General features: G+C 46.2%; 1 protein-coding gene across 4 annotated transcripts in view; it reads left to right on the top strand.

Annotated features, from left to right (window-relative positions):
- The first annotated feature begins 488 nt into the window (after nt 1-488).
- The window catches only part of cyfip2 (cytoplasmic FMR1 interacting protein 2), a 42065-nt gene continuing 35161 nt past the window's right edge, over nt 489-7392 (top strand). For 2 of the 4 annotated variants that reach the window (XR_009708257.1, XM_061234520.1), the window contains exon 1: nt 489-718. The gene's annotated coding sequence lies outside the window, so the exon portion shown is untranslated. The other 2 variants (XM_061234523.1, XM_061234522.1) reach the window with 2 other exon arrangements.

The raw sequence follows: 7392 nt of genomic DNA, 5'->3' as shown, positions 1-7392 counted from the left end.
CAATCGGGCCTGTGCAGCAATTAGTATGCACACATTAATGCAGGTATCTTCCCCCAGACATGTCGTTTCTGAATAATTGTTAACATTGGCGAACATCTCTTTTTGATATGAGCTGGAGCAGACCTGGGCATTATTTGCACATCTGTTTTGTCCAAAGTCCGCCGGCAGAACAGGTTAACCCCTGGAAGTTTAAATGCTGTCTCTAGCAATCATTATTTATTCTGTGCAATCTAAGAAACTAGGTCACCCAGGCACAAGTCAATTTGCTACGTATTGCCTATCAATTTGCATGATTCTTCCTTGCCTATTGAGATAATTTATTGTGCAATATGAATTTGCCTGTCTGAAATATGTAAATTTGGTAAAGAGCTGCAACATATTCCAGTGTGATCGTGGATCTATGCAATGTGTGATGTGTGGGCTGCCTACGTTAGCTCGCTTGCGGAGGAGACGAATCTAAACGCGTCTGCCTCAGTTGTGCGGTGATGCGAGAGCAGCCGCTACCTCTGCTATTTTCGAGGGACGTTGTCGCTTTAAGGAAATGCACTTGCAGCCATTTTCTGTTCTTTGTGTTTAGCGGATTAGCGGACAGGCGTTATACGCGAGGAGAGCATCACTTTGAGAGACCGGAGCCCGAAACCATTAAAAACACTAGATTGCAACCGAGCGGTGCGACCCTGTCCGACGGTAGCACAACTAACGGACATGCAAGTTGCAGGTAGGTGAAATCGTTTGAATGTCTGCGACCACCATTTGTGAAGCCTACTCGTTGAGTAAGCGATGAGCGGCGGTGTGTGATGCCGCGGACCATGGGTGGTTCTAAGCGTGGTGCGCCTCCGAATGGTCGGATAACGGGGAAAATAATCAAACATATAGAGAAGAATATACATTCACACGGAATTCAATTTATTCGATTGTTTTCTTGAGAATTAGATATTTTTTCCCCCTAATTTGAACTGGTCTGAATAGCGATGGATGGATTGCTAGTTAGCATCCGCGTAACCTGAATTGGGTGGGGTGAATGATGGTTAACTTGTCTGTCTGTGATAAACCATACATTGTCCCTTTCAAACGCCTATTTGTTAGATGATTAATATTATGTATCATTGCCTCAATAAAAAATATACGAAACTGGTTAAAAGATTGCTAAAATGTGAATATAAAGATGTGCTTTCGTTTGATGATGCTTGTCGCCGCCGATTTAATTTTACCGAGCCATAGCATAGCCTACATCTGCTGTGCTGATGGTGAATATAATTTTTAATCCATTGCCGGTTCGTGTGTTCACATATCCATAGACATCAATGCATTCGCATCTCTAGGTTTGTGACACTAGCCCATAGGCTATGTAGGATATGGTGTTTTATTAGGCTATTAATCTTCTCAGCCAATGGCATCAGACTGGCTTGCTCTAGCATCGGTCTGGGACCAGTTTTTAGTGAGTGTTTGAGGCCCGCACGAATCCTGTCAAAATGCCGCACGTTTACACCCTATCGGTGTGCATGTAGAGGCGTTACTAGCCAGGTTTTCAACATGCATCATATTGGCACATTCTCGCTGGTTGGGTACGGTTAAATAGTAACGACAAGCAATGTGTTTCCGTGTTCATTGAATGATAATTTGATAAATGGCTATGGGAAACGGGCTCAGTGAATTCGGCAACACTTGTATGAGGGAACATACGAATAGTGGTTACCCCTGAAAGGAAATCCGTTATATTTGGTGCTAAAATGACCAACCGCTCCTCTGTTTGCTGAAACGACGCATCTGATTGCTTTACTTTCGGTGTTAGGTCTTACCCCTAATTAGCTTCTCTCGAGTATAGCTATCCGGTTGGTAATGTCACCAGAGGTAATTAACGATCCGAAGAGCTGAACCAAACGGTGTCAAGCTTGCTAGTTTGAATAAACCAGCTCTTTCAACAAGCATGCTATCTGCGTCCACATTCCGGTTACATCGGCACACTACGGCCATTCAGCCATGAAATAGTGCCAATATACTCCCATTCCGCTCCGCATTTATTAAAAGCTTCATTAATATGTAACATCTCCTACAATTCTTATGCTAAAACATGTTTCCGTGAGTCTGTGCTTGCAGAATAGTCTCGGTAGAAAATATATTCACGCATAACCTGACCTGAATATTGATGACTTAAACATGCAGGAAGTGATATTTTCTAAGGTGTGCGAAAATATGGGCTATGTTGTGTAAGGCACAAGCCGTTGCTATAATGGCTGTGTTTCTGTTAGAATTGCCGAAGCGCTGTTTTCGGCTGTTCTTTTCTCAGTGTGTCGTTCTTAACACCGATCGCTGTGTTGTCAGTGAGCTCTTTGCTGTGTGAATTTTCCTTTAATGGGATTGGTCCGCCAGCTGTCCAATGGGGACGTGGCTTTCTGAGAGGATGGCAGCGCATTACCGGCATCGCTGGGTGTTATCACCCGGACATGACACACTTCTAGCGGGGCAGAAGTTTTGCTTTGGAGAGAAGCCAGAATCCAGGACCCATCTCTGACCAGTCACTCGCATAAATAAACTGCCCTGGCTTCCCCCCCCCTCCATTCTCCTCTGTGGGAGACTGGCTACCACTGCTCTAGCCTATTTGGGGTGGGTAATGTTGAGAGTGATGGCAGAAATGGCTATCAATTCATGCAACCCATGGATTTAAAAGTCATATTTTATCCCTTCTCTTTGATGCCCCTCTAATTGGTGGACCACACTAAAAATGGCCCTGATGACCAGTAGAGACACACTCAAAGCTGCTTGTGTTCGTGCTGTTGCTTCTCATTGGCGGAGATGTTGGTGTAGTAAGACGGCCGTCAGTCAGCTACACCAGCCCAACCAGTCCTGTGCATGAGGGGAAACCAGGGCAATCCCCTGTCATTTATTTCTGTTTAAAGAACATCTTAGTGTGGTGGTCATCATCATTTCTCTTATGTGAAGTTCCCCCATGGCTGTCCGTGTTCTCTCTCTCTCTCTCTCTCTCTCTCTCTCTCTCTCTCTCTCTCTCTCTCTCTCTCTCTCTCTCTCTCTCTCTCTCTCTCTCTCTCTCTCTCTCTCTCTCTCTCTCTCTCTCTCTCTCTCTCTCTCTCTCTCTCTCTCTCTCTCTCTCTCTCTCTCTCTCTCTAAACTTCTGTGGTTTCAAACCGCTTTTCAGGAGCCCATGGACAGCCAGTGGGTGATGTCTCAGGCGCTTAGTCCGTGCATTTATGTGCTCCCCAGAGCAGATGGCAGTTTGTCTTGTCACTGCAGGAGAATGCACAGTGGTTAATGAGCTGTTTTCACGGTGAGATGTTTGCCCAGTGCCCTCTCTCTGTGGTTGTTAGTCTCGGTGAGCGTTATCCTGGGATAACTTTCGGCAGAGCGCTGCTGTTTCCCCAGCGTCGGTCAAATTCCCAAGCTGCCTTCCCATTGGACTTCCATATGATCCTGAAGGCGGCTGATTGGCTGTGATACCTTCTGAATTCCCTATCCATGTTTATTTACCAGCCATGTCGAGAATTCAGCTAAGGAGGAATCAGTTATCTGTTAAAGATACTGGTTTTTAAATAAAGGTGGAAAGACATCATTTCCGTAATTTTGGTTTAATTATCTAATGCTTCTATTTTCATTTCTGTGGGTAATTAAGGCATGAGAAAATACGAAATTGAAGAGAATTTGACCATCTGAGAGAACCAGTTCCTGTTTCTCATCATCTGAGAAACATGAGGAACAGAAAGAGAGGGGTACAGAGAGAGATCACAGCACGGAGAGCTAGCAGGCCCCTTTCAGAGGGTATGTGTGCTAAGGTAAAGCTAGCAGGCCCCTGTCAGAGGGTCTCGTTTTCACTTCTCTGTAGCGCTGGTCGTGTTCCTGCTTTTACCGTCACACGCAGGGTTCTCTGCCGCAGCGGGGGAAATGTGGAACGTCTCTGTCGGTGTGCGGAGTCTCCGGGCGGAAGTAACGCGCAGGAATGCGTGAGCATCACAGAGCCAGCCCCGCCGCTGTGTTTGCAGTGCAGTGTGGGAAAGTTTACACAGGAGCCCACGTGCATCTGCGTTTTTTTCCTTGACATCAGCTACTCATCCAGACCCAAGAAACCAGGCGAGCTGAGTTAAATGTGCTCAGTTCAATTGCTGTGCTACTCAAGTGCGGAGTAAGAATGACAGACAGTGCACCCTGCGGCTCTCCAGGACCGGGAGTGAGGACCCCAGCACACCCTGCGGCTCTCCAGGACCAGGAGTGAGGATCCCAGCACACCCTGCGGCTCTCCAGGACCGGGAGTGAGGACCCCAGCACACCCTGCGGCTCTCCAGGACCGGGAGTGAGGACCCCAGCACACCCTGCGGCTCTCCAGGACCAGGAGTGAGGACCCCAGCACACCCTGCGGCTCTCCAGGACCGGGAGTGAGGACCCCAGCACACCCTGCGGCTCTCCAGGACCGGGAGTGAGGACCCCAGCACACCCTGCGGCTCTCCAGGACCGGGAGTGAGGACCCCAGCACATCCTGCGGCTCTCCAGGACCAGGAGTGAGGACCACTGTCATAGACTATACAAGCTGAAGGGTTTTTCTGTACCCAACTACAGTGGTGTGAAAAAGTGTTTGCCCCCTTCCTGATTTCTTATTTTTTTGCGTGTTTGTCACACTTAAATGTTTCAGATCAAACAAATTTAAAGATTAGTCAAAGATAACAAGTAAACACAAAATGCAGTTTTTAAATGAAGGTTTTTATTATTATGGGAGAAAGAAAATCCAAACCTACATGGCCCTGTGTGAAAAAGTGATTGCCCCCTAAACCTAATAACTGGTTGGGTCACCCTTAGCAGCAACAACTGCAATCAAGCGTTTGCAATAACTTGCAATGAGTCTCTTACAGCGCTGTGGAGGAATTTTGGCCCACTCATCTTTGCAGAATTGTTGTAATTCAGCCACATTGGAGGGTTTGAGCATGAACCGCCTTTTTAAGGTCATGCCACAGCATCTCAATAGGATTCAGGTCAGGACTAGGCCACTCCAAAGTCTTCATTTTGTTTTTCTTCAGCCATTCAGAGGTGGACTTGCTGGTGTTTTGGATCATTGTCCTGCTGCAGAACCCAAGTTCGTTTCAGCTTGAGGTCACGAACAGATGGCCGGACATTCTCCTTCAGGATTCTTTGGTAGACAGCAGAATTCATGGTTCCATTGATCACAGCAAGTCTTCCAGGTCCTGAAGCAGCAAAACAGCCCCAGACCATCACACTACCACCACCATATTTTACTGTTGGTATGCTGTTCTTTTTCTGAAATGCGGTGTTACTTTTACGCCAGATGTAATGGGACACACACCTTCCAAAAAGTTCAACTTATGTCTCGTCAGACCATAGAGTATTTTCCCAAAAGTCTTGGGGAACATCAAGATGTTTTCTGGCAAAATTGAGATGAGCCTTAATGTTCTTTTTGCTCAGCAGTGGTTTTCATCTTGGAACTCTGCCATGCAGGCCATTTTTGCCCAGTCTCTTTCTTATGGTGGAGTCATGAACTCTGACCTTTGGTCGGCCGGCCACTCCTGGGAAGGTTCACCACTGTTCCATGTTTTCGCCATTTGTGGATAATGGCTCTCACTGTGGTTTGCTGGAGTCCCAAAGCTTTAGAAATGACTTTATAACCTTTTCCAGACTGATAGATCTCAATTACTTTCTTTCTCATTTGTTCCTGAATTTCTTTAGATCTCGGCATGATGTCTAGCTTTTGAGGATCATTTGGTCTACTTCACTTTGTCAGGCAGCTCCTATTTAAGTGATTTCTTGATTGAGAACAGGTGTGGCAATAATCAGGCCTGGGTGTGGCTAGAGAAATTGAACTCAGGTTTGATAAACCACAGTTAAGTTATGTTTTAACAGGGGGGGCAATCACTTTTTCACACAGGGCCATGTAGGTTTGGATTTTTTTTCTCCCTTAATAATAAAAACCTTCATTTAAAAACTGCATTTTCTGTTTACTTGTGTTGTCTTTGACTAATATTTAAATTTGTTTGATGATCTGAAACATTTAAGTGTGACAAACATGCAAAAAAATAAGAAATCAGGAAGGGGGCAAAAACTTTTTCACACCACTGTATGTGTCTGTTATAGATACTTTAAAAATAATGAATAAACCCATAATAGAATCCCTCCCCCTATTCACTCAAAACCCACCTTTTCAAACTCTACCTTAGTCCTCCCTCCTGATTTCCCCTGCCCCTCCTTTCTGATATCCCTATCCTTGTCTAACCCCCCCCCAAAAAAATAAAAATAAAAATAAAAAATAAAAAATAAAATAAAAAATAAAATGATGACAACTATGTTTAAAACAGCATTTCCTGTGTATTTTGCTAGTTTCTGGATGTGATGCTCTGACTTATGGTAGAACCTATGCACTTGTAAGTCGCTTTGGATTAAAAGCGTCTGCCAAATGACTAAAATGTAAAAAAATGTAAAATGTGAGAGGGTGTGTGTGAGTGTATGTGTGTGTGTGTGTGAGTGTCTGTGTGTGTGTGTGTGTGTGTGTGTGAGTGAGTGTGTGTGACTGTAACTGTGTGTGTGTGAGTGTGTGTGAGTGTTTCTGTGTGTGTGTGTGTGTGTGTGTGTGAGTGAGTGTGTGTGAGTGTTTGTGTGTGTGGTGTGTGCGTGTGAGTCTGTGTGTGTGTGTGTCTGTGTGTGTGAGTTGCGTGACGGTTGGTTAACCGAGGCCTCTCTGCAGAAATGGAGTTTGCAGTTCAGTTGCAGGTGCAGCCTGGAGCGTGGTGGTTATGTACATGACTGGGCCCCAGAAGGTTGGTTGTTTCAGAAGGTTGGTTGTTTCAAGTTCCAAAATGGCCACAATAAGATCAGTGCGGCTGTTGGGCGTTTGAGCAAGGCCCTTAACCCCACATTGCTCCAGGAGGGATTGTTCCATGCTTAAGACTAATCGACTGTTTAAGTTCGATTAGTCTAAGTTTAGATAAAAGCGTCCGATAAATAACAGATTATTATTATTGAGCCCCTCATAGTTGCACAGAGACTGTCCAGGTCCCGACGCAGGTGGGGTCTGGTTGGGGACGTCATGGTCGTGGACGCAGGAACCGCTCACAGACACAGAAATGAAGTTAAACGGCAGAACAGAGCAACACGGGAAACTGGCGTTGCTGGTCACGTCCGGGTAACGGGCCGAGACCACAGGGCCCGGGCCCAGCGGATCAGGCCGGCGGAGATCAGGAAACGGGGCAGGAGAGGGGCGAGGAAGAGGTACCGGAGGCCCAGGGTGGATGAGGGTCAGATCCGGGGTAGAGCGGAGGAACAGGCAGGTGGCAGGACAAGATACCAAAATAGGCAAGAGAACATAAAAATACATGAAATGGGGAAGTGTGGAGATGACCAGACTGAGGGACGAGGGGCACGGATCGTGATGGGGGTGGGGGG

The sequence above is a fragment of the Conger conger genome, chromosome 3 (assembly GCF_963514075.1).
Source record: "Conger conger chromosome 3, fConCon1.1, whole genome shotgun sequence".
Lineage (NCBI taxonomy): Eukaryota > Metazoa > Chordata > Actinopteri > Anguilliformes > Congridae > Conger > Conger conger.
The sequence above is the reverse complement of the archived record's forward strand: the minus strand, read 5'-3'. Positions and strand labels throughout refer to the sequence as shown.